This window comes from Rana temporaria, chromosome 4 (genome assembly GCF_905171775.1).
Source record: "Rana temporaria chromosome 4, aRanTem1.1, whole genome shotgun sequence".
Taxonomy (NCBI): Eukaryota; Metazoa; Chordata; class Amphibia; order Anura; family Ranidae; genus Rana; species Rana temporaria.
The window spans coordinates 76,529,141-76,543,780 of NC_053492.1; the positions used below are offsets into that span (position 1 = coordinate 76,529,141).

General features: G+C 41.1%; 1 protein-coding gene across 1 annotated transcript in view; it reads right to left on the bottom strand.

Annotated features, from left to right (window-relative positions):
- The window catches only part of VSNL1 (visinin like 1), a 201,100-nt gene that overhangs the window by 51,989 nt on the left and 134,471 nt on the right, over positions 1 to 14,640 (bottom strand). The gene's annotated exons all lie outside the window — the stretch shown is intronic.

The window sequence follows — 14,640 nt, forward strand, 5'->3', positions numbered from 1 at the left end:
AAATAACAGAATTCCTGTACCTGGGTGGCTACGTCACCCCCCATTTTATCTATAGAGTGAGCCATGGCTGTCACCCCAGACCGCTCTGCTGATATGACCTACAAACATGTCCATATCTCTTCATTTCCAACACATGGAGGACAGGTTAAAGTGTTACTAAACCCACTACAGTAAAATCAGTCTGTATATGACATAAGAATGCTTGCTATACTCACTGGGAAACCTAAGGGGGTTAATCCCCCGCACTGTGTAAAAAGGCTGTTTAATCCGGTCTTCTCTGATCCTCCCCTTATTTTACAGTCCCCAATAATCTCCCGATAGTACAGAGCCTTGGGGGTACTCTGCACATGCTCAGTTTGGATTGTATAGCTAGAGAGTTTTTTCTTTTCTTTTTGGAAGGTGCATGTGATCAGCACAGGGCCAATCAGCACTGTCCAGACAGAGGGTCAGGGGTCCTGCAGCCTGTTAGGACAGTCAGTGGAGAATGAAAACTCCTACAAAAGCTTTAACCAGTGCTCAGTGATATTGATAGAAGTCACAAGACTGCTATATACTGCAGATGGGAAAAGGTATTTAGCATTGTATATTTACTAAAAATATTGCATTTCTGTGTTCTGTGGGAGACCCACATATAGTAAATGCAGGGTCCTGGGTTTAGTACCACATTAATTGGTAGATTACAGAAAACAGCTAGGAAGGAAGGTATTCTTCTGTGCAGCTTGCAGGAACTGATAAGGACATTGCAATTCTGGCAAGATCAACCAATATTTTCTGTATTCGCTGAAAATGTTCCTAGGATGCAAAAAAAAGAAAAGAAAACTAAGACAGCCATGACATCTAAGGACTGCAAGCTGCAATATATTTCATTATCCATGTTGCGTTTAGTTATCCTTTCAAAGCTAAAGAGTGGGTGAATGACCCACTTTCAGCCTGCTTGCAGAACAATAAAAATAAGATCTCCACACTGCTGGGGTCCTCCCTGTGCTCCCATTCTATAAAATGTTTAAACATCTCCCCCTTCAGCTTCTAGTGGGTTCAGTTTGTGGAAATGTGTAATAGAGTCTAGCTGGCTCTCAGTGCTGAATCTCCCGCTCTGGAGCTAGAGTGTGACGTCAGTACGCACAAGCTAGTCAGATGGTCCCACAGCCGTGCTCTGCTACATTGCATTTGTCTTGCTAGATACATGTAAGCACATTTTAATCTTTAAAACAAACAAAGATTCTCTTTATTACACTATGTGACTTCTCCTTTCTTATATTTAACGTGTATGGCCACTGATTGTGCAGACGTGGAGTAAGATACCAGGCATGGATTCCAGCAGTGGGGACACTGTGGCTGTATTTTACTGACGGGGTCACTGAACCAGATGCCTGATGGTGAGTGTCGGCTATCCGGGAAAGATGTTTAGCTCTTTTTGATCTCTACAATTTGAGATCTCCCTTGTCTGGTAACTATACTATACTATACTATACTACAACTATACTTTTTTGAAGAGCACCCTATTTGCACTGGAGCACTTTACATACTTTTGGAGCCAGCGGAGGTACGTCCATAGTGGGCGCAGGAGTGCTGCCCCCTCTCTCCTGCAAGCGCCCATCACTCAACAATAGATATATTCATGCACTGCATGAAAATATCTATTGTCGCCGCTTCCGCCCACTATTCAGGTGTCCGGCCCCCTGTTGAGCGTCGGGCATCTGAATAACAGTGGTGGGTGTGTTTTGGAAGTGATGGACTTGTATGGTTATTTGTTTTGCACGCATATGAATTATAGTGATACACATGAATTTGTATGTAATTTTGCATTTACAATTTTTTTGCATTGGTTTGATTATTTGATTTAAAGGGATAGCGCACTTTTTCACAGTGTTTTATTTATTAAGTATTCAGGATTTAGTTGCAACAGTCCCATTCTAATATCATCTAGCGCGAGGTCTATTTATAAATAGATGAATCTCCCACTCCGTCTGGTATCTGCTTTGCAGAGCATCATGAGAAGGTAATACATAGACAGATTTCAGGCTGTTGTACTTGCAATATTTAAAATGTGCTTGAAAACCCTAAATCTATTTTCAGTCTGTCCGTTTTATTCCCTAACTGTATACATGTTGTTATACAAATCGTTTTTTGGTGCTGTTGTAAAATTTTCTACCTGGAGATCCTGCCAGTAAAAGTACTGGAAACATGAAGTCACAACCCCGCAATTAGAAGCGGCAGTGTCAGCTTGCAGTTCTCCTTCAGCTGGCCATTGGTCTGACTATCAGTTCTTTTGGTCAGGCAGTCTAATGGCCGAATAAAGAACCAATGAACAGCTGGCTAACAATGCTGCTGCCAACTGCGAGGCAGTGGCTTAGGGTTGTCAGTCTGAAAAAGGAAGTACTGTCTCTTGCAGGATCTCCAGGTAAAAAACTTTGCAACTGATTCTCCAAAAAATATTGGTTGAGAAAGGAAATCATATACTACATCTATCTTGCAGACTTTGGTGGCCAGTCAGTCTGCAGTGGGCCTTCCCTGTGTGGTCGCACCTTCCCTCCCGCCCTCTGTGGGGGGTCTCTGCCCACACTGCTCTGTTCTGTGTACCCGCTCGGGATGTGCCGCAGCTATCACTTGTTTTTAATACCTGGCCAATCCACATATGTAAGTTACTCCATTATTGGCATGAACTTTCCTAATACTGTTTAATTCTCTTACTGTATTAGACGAGTATACTTTTCATTGTTGTTGTATGTTGCATAAGGTTGATCCACCTGATAACCCCTGAGGAAGATTATCTTTAATCGAAACGTGTTGGTAAGAATCGGTGGCTATTTACATTATCATATGTACAACGCACTATATAGTCACACTTAGTTGGGCGACTACCAGATGCTTATGTATAGTGTTTAGACCAGACATTTTCGAAACATGGATGCAATTAAATTTTTTGGTATAAATAAAGCCTTTTCTTTTATGTTTCAATAGTCTTCATTGAGTTATTTGAATAAAAGTTGAACGCTTAACAGGGGGAGAGAAAAGTGACTGGAGAGGGGAAGGACCCCTCCACACTGTAACATAGATAATAATAAAACATGTTTGTAAAAAAAAAAAGTAAAGAATCTTTATTATACAAGGTTTTAAAATTACATATAACAGACAAAGACACCCTATTACCAAACAAGGTCAACAGATACCCAAATAGACATGGAGCTTAGGATTAGATTGTATGAAATCTTGTATAGACGCTGTAACGAGACCCTTGCTCGCTTGCTTCCGCTCCCCCGACATTCCTCTGCTACTATTGAGTCAGCTTGCAGATCGCAACGTCTGATGGTTCGGTCATCCAAGGCTCCGGGATCTGAACTACAGCTATGTGCCTTTCGGAATCCATTAGAACAAACATCAGGCAGGCTGTATGTAAGTTCAAACAGGAAGACCTTTATTGGAAGCAGGTGGAAATAAGGGCCGTCTAATTGAGCCACCCCCACTGCGCGTAACTGGAGAATATAAGTGAAAATATAGTGATATTGATAATATAAATAAATAAATTAATAAATAAATATATGTGAGCTGCTGCTCTAAAAGTTAAACAATCAAAATGTAATATGCAAATACAGTGCTACCTGATGTGAAAAAAGGTATCAAATGTGATATTAAGCAGCGCTCAAGAGAATCAAATAAAAAAACACACATATAATATTGCTAGACTATTAAGTGAAAAATAATGAGTGATCCACCCTCTATGTGAAACAATATATCAGTGTCAAAAAATAGGTGTCAATAATACACCCAAAATAACAGGTTGGCAAAAAAATCCAGAAACTGATTGTGTGAACGTAAATGAAGTTCATAAATGGAGAACAGAAGAAATCCCTTCACGATCTTCAGACAGTGCTTTCCCCACACCACAGTGACTGCGTGATTCCACCACCCATCAGAATGCAAACTCACCACAATAAATGGCCTGACACTCTCGTGTTAAGGCACACAGGCTTTTTAACTGAACCACTCAGTTTAATTGATGGAACTCCCTCTTTGGAAACTGGAGCACTCAGTTAAATAAATGGAGATCCGTTGGAAAAAGGAAAAACTCCAAGATGACAGCCACATGTATAATGAAGAGAGAGAGCACAATAGTGTGATATTGCAACACAACTTTTAATAAAAACACTAAAAATCTCCCAATAGATGCACTCACAAAAATGACTCTTGTCATAAGCAGTGATTAAATCCAAACATCACACGGTGTAAACACAAACGAAAATTTTCCTCCAGGTGAACCAGTGGTCACGGCGGACCAACAAATAGCCCAGGTTTACTCACAGCCCTATGAAGGTGTACTGGAGTCGCTCTTCAGATGACTATGTTGGTGACAGATGGACCTTTCCACGCCCGACCAGTTCAGTTTAAGGTATGCGGTTGTAACTTAGTACCCACGCCCCGACTTGTTTCATCATACTGATTTAATCATGGGGATGATCCCCATGATTAAATCAGTATGATGAAACATGTCGGGGCGTGGGTACTAAGTTACAACCGCATACCTTAAACTGAACTGGTCGGGCGTGGAACGGTCCATCTGTCACCAACATAGTCATCTGAAGAGCAACTCCAGTACACCTTCATAGGGCTGTGAGTAAACCTGGGCTATTTGTTGGTCCGCCGTGACCACTGGTTCACCTGGAGGAAAATTTTCGTTTGTGTTTACACCGTGTGATGTTTGGATTTAATCACTGCTTATGACAAGAGTCATTTTTGTGAGTGCATCTATTGGGAGATTTTTCGTGTTTTTATTAAAAGTTGTGTTGCAATATCACACTATTGTGCTCTCTCTCTTCATTATACATGTGGCTGTCATCTTGGAGTTTTTCCTTTTTCCAACGGATCTCCATTTATTTAACTGAGTGCTCCTGTTTCCAAAGAGGGAGTTCCATCAATTAAACTGAGTGGTTCAGTTAAAAAGCCTGTGTGCCTTAACACGAGAGTGTCAGGCTATTTATTGTGGTGAGTTTGCATTCTGATGGGTGGTGGAATCACGCAGTCACTGTGGTGTGGTGAAAGCACTGTCTGAAGATCGTGAAGGGATTTCTTCTGTTCTCCATTTATGAACTTCATTTACGTTCACACAATCAGTTTCTGGATTTTTTTTGCCAACCTGTTATTTTGGGTGTATTATTGACACCTATTTTTTGACACTGATATATTGTTTCACATAGAGGGTGGATCACTCATTATTTTTCACTTAATAGTCTAGCAATATTATATGTGTGTTTTTTTACTTTATTGGAAGCACACAACACACTTTTATACAGAATTTGGAACATCCCGCCCCCAACAACCGCTTTCCTATTGGCCAATTGTAAAGTACATGTAGTTCTCCTTCAGATCCTCGTAGCCATGCAAATGAGGACTTGAAAATGAGTCAGCAGGGATTGGTCCGATAGCTTGGATAGAAGGACTGCTATGTGTAATGAGACAGAAGCCTCAGGGGGCAATCAATGTACACAATAGCCAGACACAGAACAATGGAGCCGTCTGGAGCCTTAAGACAGAGCAGAAGACCCCCCACTGTGTAACAGATTTTAAGGAGGAACACTTCCGCATTCCAAGGTCCATGACAGATGCTAATTGTGTAAAAAGATCACTTAGTAGAATTCATAAACTCCTTCATGTTAACGCGTTTTTTTCTGAAATTAGCTTCCTCAGGACTTTTTTTAGTAGGTGCTAAATACATAATTAAAATGGGTCCTAAAGCTCATAGAAAAAGAAAAACACTATTACAAATAATTCATGTTATATGTGTTACATGTTAGCATGTAAAAAAAAGAAGGGGGGGGGCTTTTTCTTTTTAACTACATTGTTCCTAATTTCTTGGAAGGAAATTAATTACGGTAAAGGCATGGTACCAAAAATACTAAGAAATACATTTAGAAATCAAATATGATGTTGAATTTGCACCATGTACAACATATTTGCTCAGATCTACAACTCACGGGGTCACACTTTCAAACAAACAAATCTGACTTTTATGATTTTATATTACCTCATACATGTAAGCTTAGTAGACAAAAAAAACGTGACTGTAATGTCAGATGAACTGGATGCAGATGCCCACTCTCCCTTTATTATAAGAAATTATTGGGGAGACAAACACATATACGAGGGCTGCAACATCTACGGAGCCATCCTGCTCCATGTAATTCCTATGACTGCAGGCGAGTGATTGGCATGCTTTAGGAGCCGTGCCATGTCTGGTTTGGCTCCCGTGTGTAAATGGCCTTATTGCACTCCATAAATCATGATTGCTCTTTGCTCTTTCTCCTTGGTAGTATTTGTCTTCTGCATTGCAGGTGAGCTGACATATTAGGTGGCTAACAACACATAACGCAGTGATCCATCACTGGTTGATCTGCAACATCCCCACTCCTACTGGATACAGAAATCATTACAAGCCTTATAAATATGGAACAGAGAAATGAATAATACATCTCCAAGAACACAGGAGCCCTAAATAAGAAAACCATATCCCTCTGACGTATGTAGAAGTGTGTGTGTACGTTTAATTAAATTCTCCTGGCCTCTCTGAAAACATTTCAACAATGGGGGGAAATTACCACCCTGAAAAATCCAATGTAAACTGCTAATAATGAATGCATTTCTAACAAGCTTTTTCCACACTCCCACACACAGATATGGCTGAAAAGCCCACTTGTCGTGGCACATGATTGCATTTCTCAGGTTCTTAAAATTATAAAAATGTTGAACACGTTCTGTATATTGTAATTATTTAAAATGTGCAAGTATTTAAATGTGCGAGTATTTTAAAAACTCTTAAGCAAAACAACAACTTAAGAACGTTTATTTTGTTATTGCATCACAGTGAATAGAGCATAATAAAAAAAAGCTTTATAAATACCTTTTGGATGATATTTTAAAAAGGTCACGTAACCTTTATTTAGTACATTATTCCGGGGCTCCGAGGAGTAGGAGCAGAGACTGCTTGCAACAATAACTTCAACTACGCAATACAAATCATAGCTAGTGTTCAGCTCAATGATTGAGTTTACAGAACGTGCACCACAGAAAAGCGCGTTCGTTACTGCAACGCATTATCTGAAAAAATCCTTAGTGCCATATCTGAGTGTTCCACCTCAGCCGAAACATCACCAAAGTGAGGCAGTCATTTACCCTAAGACCCCTTTCACACTGAGCCATGGCCGCGTTAGAGCTAAAGCGCCATTTTCCCAAACCGCCCCAAAGATGCTGTTTGCAGGACTTTTCCCAACGTCCCGCAAGTGCACCGCCCCAGTGTGAAAAGACTAAAATGAGACACTATTTAGAGGCTATTTCTAGCGCTAAAATGCCTGAAAAACCACACAGAGTTTCTCCCTAGCCAACCCGAATACCATTGGAGGCATTTTTTTCATGATTGCAAAAAGTAAGTGTTCTACTAGTGATTTGTTACAACTGGATTGCTCATCTAACATCAACCTTATGGTAGGCACAGACGCTGTGACTTTTCGTTATTTGATCAATGTGTGATTTGATCAAAATAATTAAATCTGCATACAATTGAACAGCCATAACTTCCCTTCTGAACAATTTGCAAAAAAGAGGGGGGAGGCTAGGACTTTGGATGAGGTGTGTGGGGTAGAGCCAGACAAAACCATATACATATGTAAAAAATTATATTCTTTATTAGACCAAAAATAGGGCATGGATCAACCCATATAAATGCATAATAGCACATTGGCATATAAAATACAAAGTATCAACATATATATTGAGGATAGTAACCAACATGATACATAAAGTAAATATTGTACATCACAGTCCCCCAAATGGAGTGGACATAACATTATATCAAGGTGGTAAAGCAATAAAACCATCTAGAATCAAAAAATATGAAATGGATGCATCAAAATAAGCTCAACGACGTTTCATGGACTTCTATCCATTCATCAGGAGCAAGTGCATCGAAATACTAAACTATTAGTATATTCCCTTTTTTCTTTGATTCTGAACAATTTAGACTTAGTTTTGATTGTCAATCGGCCAAGGCTTAATATTATAAAATTCCTCCTGTATTGAATTGTAGTGTAACTGTATTGTCTGTCCTCATGTTGTAGAGTGCTGCGCAAACTGTTGGCGCTATATAAATCCTGTATAATACTAATAATAATCAATTATTGTGCATCAGTAAACCACACTGAAATACTTTTTCCATAAATACGATCATATTTCAAACAATCAGACAGACAATGAGATTACATGATGAAAACAGAGATTGAATTGATCGTTTTAAACCGTAAGTTACGATCATATCTCAACTATCCCCTTTTCCGTGTTTGACATATCGATAGAATAGGTTGTTGACCATTTCTATCAGAAGAGATCAATTGGAATGGAAAATAAATTGACCATTTTTTGAAGGGTGTATGGCCACCATTAGATATTATGCCTTCATAGAACTACAGAAACTGGACAAACATACACTATATTGTAAAAAATACTGGGACACCTGCATTTACACACACACATGAACTTTAATGGCATCCCAGTCTTAGTCTGTAGGGTTCAATATTGAGTTTGCCCTCCCTTTGCAGATAGAGCAGCTTCAACTTTTCTGGGAACTCTGTCCACAAGGTTTAGAAATGTGTCTATGGGAATGTTTGACTATTCTTCCAGAAGCGCATTTGGAGGCCAGGCACTGATGTTGGACAAGAAGGCCTGGCTCGCAATCTGCACTCTAATTCATCCCAAAGTTGTTCTATTGGGTTGAGGTGCAGGCCAGTCATGTTCCTCCACCTCAAACTCACTCATCCACATCTTTGTGGACCTTGCTTTGTGCACTGGTCCAAATTATTTGGTGGAGGGGGGATTATGGTGTGTGGTTGTTTTTCCAGGGGTTAAGCTTGACCCATTAGTTTTATTGAAGGGAACTGTTAGGCCCTGTACACACGGTCGGACAAAACCGATGAGAATGGTCCGACGGACCGTTTTCATCGGTTCACCGCTGAAGTGGCCTGATGTGTGTACACACCATCAGTTCAAAATCCGATCGGGTCAGAACGCGGTGACGTAAAACACACGACGTGCTGAAAAAAGCGAAGTTCAATGCTTCCAAGCATGCGTCGACTTGATTCTGAGCATGTGTGGGTTTTGAACCGATGCTTTTCTGTACTAACCATCGGTTTGGTCCGATGGGGCAGCGGTCCATCGGTTCGGTTTTAAAGCATGTTTTAAAATTTTGGACCGAAGGAAAACAGGCCGATAGTCTATGCACACGGTCGGTTTGGTCTGATGAAAATGAACTTTGGTTCATTTTCATCGGACCAAACCGACCGTGTGTACGGGGCCTTAAGGTGTCAGCATACCAAGAAATTTTGGACAATTTCATACTCCTAACTTTGTGGGAACAGTTTAGGGATGGCCCCTTCCTGTTTTAACATGACTGCACACCAGTGCACAAAGCAAGGTCCATAAAGACATGGAAGAATGAGTTTGGGGTGGAGGAACTTAACTTGCCTGACCTCAACCCAATAGAACACCTTTGGGAGGAATTAGAGCAGAGACTGCGAGCCAGGCCTTCTCATGCTACATCAGTGCCTGACCTCACAAATACGCATGCCAATTAAGTTGACATTCCCATAGACACACTCCTAAACCTTGTGGCCACCCTTCTCAGAAGAGTTGAAGCTGCTATAGCTGCAAAGGATGCAAAGGATGGGCCAACCCAAAATTGAACCCTACGGACTAAGACTGGGATGCCATTAAAGTTCATGTGCGTGGAAAGGCAGGTGTCCCAATATTTTTTACAATATAGTGTAACTGAACTAGACTAGAATGGTTGTCAAAAAAGACTACAGATGGTAACTTAAGTGTGTGTGTGTATATATATATATATCTATATATATAGATATATATAAACTAGAGAGAAGGGGGATTATTAATATTTTCATACCAAGGGTCCTCTGTTGTCTTCCATTCCAAAGGAACACCTGTGCCTGTTCTGCCAAGCTAAACATAGACACAGAAAGCGTTCATTTGCTATATACAATGAAGGGGAAAAGGTTCCCGAAGAGCTCCTGAAGTAATTATTCAAAACACCTCTCCGTGTTTTAACACAGCTTGGCACCCAGTGGTGAATCAAATTGATCCATGTCTGCGATCAGAAACCTGCCTTCTGTTTAATTTCCAAAAGCAGCTGGAAATCTCTTAGTCAACAAGGTCCATACCTTAAATTAAACCGCCGACAAAAACTGAACAACCCGAAATCAAGAAAAACCTACTGTACAAAGAGAAAAGCCTCTGTTATCATGCTAATGTGTTACTGACTTGCAGTTACTGGAAACAGAGGGGGGAAAATACATTATTCAAGATTAAAGGGTAGCTGTCAAGTAAACACAGCGCAGAGACCTATTTTATGTGTAGGGCCAATAATCAGCTTGTTTGGAACAGTCAAGCAATTATAAGTGGACATAAGTGGGCTTGTTTTCTGAAGCAAGCAACATATTCACAGCTGAATACATATATAGGAACTGTTACTGGATAAAGATTATTCTGCTCAGCCAGTCTCAGTGAACCAGCTAACTTTGCCAAACAGCCAGGGCGGTTGCGACAGGACAGGCAAACCAAGCAATTGCTTGGGGCCCCAAGCTGGCCTGCTGGGCCCCTCCCCCCTCTCTCACTGCACGGGAGGAGGAAGGAAGATGAGAACTAAGATGTCATATTCGACAGCAGCACCCCCCGCTTCTGAACTTGAAAAAACTCAGCAACACCCCCCCCCCACTTCTCAACTTTAAAACAAATGTCGTTGTCCATTTTGCTTGGGGCTCCCAAATTCCTTCAAATGGCCCTGCAAACAGCACAGCCAGATCCCTGACCTTTAGTGCAGCAGCAACAAAGCTTGCTCTAGAAACCTAAAAGAGCGACAGAAGACTGATGAGCCATCACTCTGTTTAGCTCCTACTTTTGCTGTTTTCTTCTGTCAGCGCATGTGCATTGCGGTACAGCAATACTGGCTTTCAGTGCTAACTATCCCACTCTAAACTAAAGTCCCTCTCCTGGAATTCAAGGGGTTAAATGAGACTACAAATGAGACTAGTATCAATAAATATTCATGAACTTTAACTAGCTATTTTTAGAAATGTTCCAATATTATAGTCAAGTGGCCTTAGTGATGTATAATACTGTATGTGCCATATCTCTTTTGACCCAAATGTATTTTCTTTTTAGTTGTCCTCCAACAAACTAACACAAATTATCTAAGAAGCAAAGGCTGGTTAAAGGTTGGGGTGGTTGCCATTTGTTTTTACCCTATTAAGCCCACACGACGCCCATTTTTGAAGACAGTGGCCCGGATTCAGGTACGACTTGCACATTATTTGCGGAGGCACAGGGCAACGATTTTGCCCTACGCCCCCGCAAATAATTTGCGCTGCCCTCGATTCACGGAGCAGTAGCTCCGTAAATTGCGAGGGCGCGCCGGCAAAATTGCCCGGCGTAAGCGCGCGCAATGTAAATGAGGGGGCGGGAATCATTTAAATTTGGCGCGCTCCCGCGTCGAGCGTACAGCGCATGCTCCGTCGGGAAACTTTCCCGACGTGCATTGCGGCAAATGACGTCGCAAGGACGTCATTTGCTTCAAAGTGAACGTGAATGGCGTCCATCGCTATTCACGATTCACTTACGCAAACAACGTAAAATTCGAACGTCGCGACGCGGGAACGCCGGGTATCCTATAGCATTGGCTGCGCCTGCTATTAGGATGTGTAACGTTACGCGAAACCCGACGTACGCAAACTACGTAATTTGCGTACGCAGGGCTCGCGCAACGTTGTGAATCGGTGTTAGTATGCAATTTGCATACTATACACAGATCACAATGGGAGTGCCCCCTAGCGGTCATCGCTAGAATGCAGCCTAAAATCTGTGTGGCATAAGAGCCTTATGCCACGCAGATTTTAGGCTGCAGTCGGCGTAACGAGTTCTCTGAATCAGGAGAACTCGTTACGCTGGCGCAAGTCAGCAATTGCGCTGCGTAACTATGGTTACGCAGGCGCAATTGCTACCTGAATCTGGGCCAGTGTTTAAAGTGGAACTAAACTGTACCTGAGCACCAAATCTGACGTTTTGTGTTTCTGTGCAGGATAATTGGCATCCCACCAAAACTGGCCCCAACATGTTTGCGTTCATTCAAGAAACATAGGATTGTGAGTTCCTCTGAGGCAAGAACTTATGTGAACTAATCAGCTCGAAGTATATGTAAAGCGATTTTTTTTTTAGGGTTAAAACTTCTAACAGTTTTTTTTTGTTGCCTTTCTTCACTTGTAAAATTCAGGTAAATTCCCTCTTATGACGCGTACACACAAACACACAGAGAAAAATGAAGTTCAATGCTCCCGAGCATGCATCGAATTGTTTCCAAGCATGCATGTGTTTTTTTCCCGTCGGAATTCCATACAGACTAACTGATTTTCCGATAGGAATTTTTTACGTCGGAAAAATAGAGAACATGTTCTCTATCTAAAACAGAAAATGTCCATTGGAAATTCCGACTGTGTGTACATGGTATTAGACAGCTGTCACTGAAACAAATGTCTCAAAGGGAAGATTTCCCCTTTTCACCTGTTCTGGTGAAAACGCAAAATATACATCCTTGGAACCCTTCCTTGGCAGACTCAAGCATTGGTTTCATAATCTTGTTATGTCACTGTGCCAAAAGTCTATAACAGCGCTGTTCCTGATCAATGTTGCACTCCCAATTGTTTATAGAATGTTAGCTGGGGGTGGATGTAGTTAAAACTTTAGGCCCAAATGACAGTTCTGACAGAAATCTGTGTAAGAATTCGACTGGACACTTGTGGGGTATTATATATTCGTCAGAGTTATGCTTTGAAGACCCACTTTTGGCAAAAATCGTTTTTTTGCCACCCCTCAATCCACCCTTTTTTGCCCCTTACCAGGTAATGCTAGCCACATTCACCCTGTCCAAGTCCCTTGCCATTACAAGAATTTACTTGAACCAAAACATTTCTGATGTTTCATATTGCTCCTTTCTTTGAATGTATGAACTATCAGACACATTGGATTAGTATGCCCTTCACTAATCTTCATTAATACTATTCTTGATCTGTATTTCTGTTTGATGGTTTGTATGTATTAATGCATTATGTATTCATATCCATATTATATCCAGATCTATCTAGGTGTGGTAACATACCATACCAACAAGTTGGCGAAACATGTCGGGATTAAAATACCACCTGTACAACCTCCAATAATATCCTTTGTATGATTACTCAGAATTAATTTGGTTCAATGTTTTGAAATATTTTTATTATCTATTTGTTTGTTTCTTTTTTCTTAACAAGAATCGATTGAATAAAATTATTAATTTTTTATTAAATATGGAACTCTAGTTATGGGCACCTTAACAATCCCTGTTCCTTGTTAGAGCCTTCTGTGTATCCTGCTGTTTGTAACTGGGATGCAGTGCCTCCGAGACTCCCACTAATCTCCCTTCCTGTATCCCTTGCCATAGTGGGAGGGAACACCAATCCAGCAACGTGATGGTACCCAAGACCACAAGTCCTCTCAACTGATTTCAGACCTCTTCTGGATCCTGAGGGAACTCCCGCTGTTGGACATCCAACAGAATGTATCCACAACACGCAAGCAGTTGCCACCCAGGGGTGGACCCAAGCAGGAAGTAAATAGAGGAGGAAAAGGCTCATGGTGGGTCGTCTTGTGACCGCAGATTTAGATAAGTAAAAAGGGCTTTTAGATAGGGTTTTTTTTATCATAGAGATTAGATAGTGGTTGGGAGGTGGAATTATCCTGGTGTAGGGCTTATATATCTTAGTACTAGGTGTGCGCATGTGCAAATCCAAAATCTGCTGTATAAACAGCAACTGGATGAGATTATTGCAGCAATTTCCAAGAATGGAGACTGCAGGGGACAGATGAGACCTCTACACAGAGGGATGCAGGAGCCCCATTTTTTATCCTGGAAAACACGTTTAATAGAGCAAAAAACAAGCAACACTTACAGGTTTTTTCATCATGTCACCGACTGTGAAAACCTAAATAATTTACTACAGGTGCAGCTTGAGGTGCAAAGCTGCCTGAAGATAAGAAATGCTTCTGTTTGCAAGTCATTTATAAATCTCTGCTGGTTTTCACCGCTCTCGCTTCAATTTTTTCACAGCAGTGATAATTTTTTATTTCTCTGTGTTGCTACACGTGGGTCTGTTGCCCAGCAACCGTGTCTCGTTAGCTAGTCACTGGTTGGGACTCAAATCCCAATTCTATTGAATTATATATTTAGTTACAGCAGAAAAGAGTGGGGCTTTAAATAGCAACAAAAGAATGACTGTGTTCCCGTTACGTTGAATTGGTTTGGGGCGAGGGGGGGATTTATAAGACGGCTGTGGTGACAACTAGTTATAGCACCTTATTCAGGAAGCAGCAGGTATGCAAAGATCCGTTTAATCAGGCTTATTTTCCTACTTTTTAAGGTGAAATTTCAGCACTGCTAAGGAAGAAAACAACCCCTTCCAGGTCTGCTAGATATATTACAAAGATCTAAAGGAAAGTTGATGGTGAAAATGCCCCTTAAATTGGTGATCAGTAGGAAGGATGCTGGTCAGAATCTGAAAA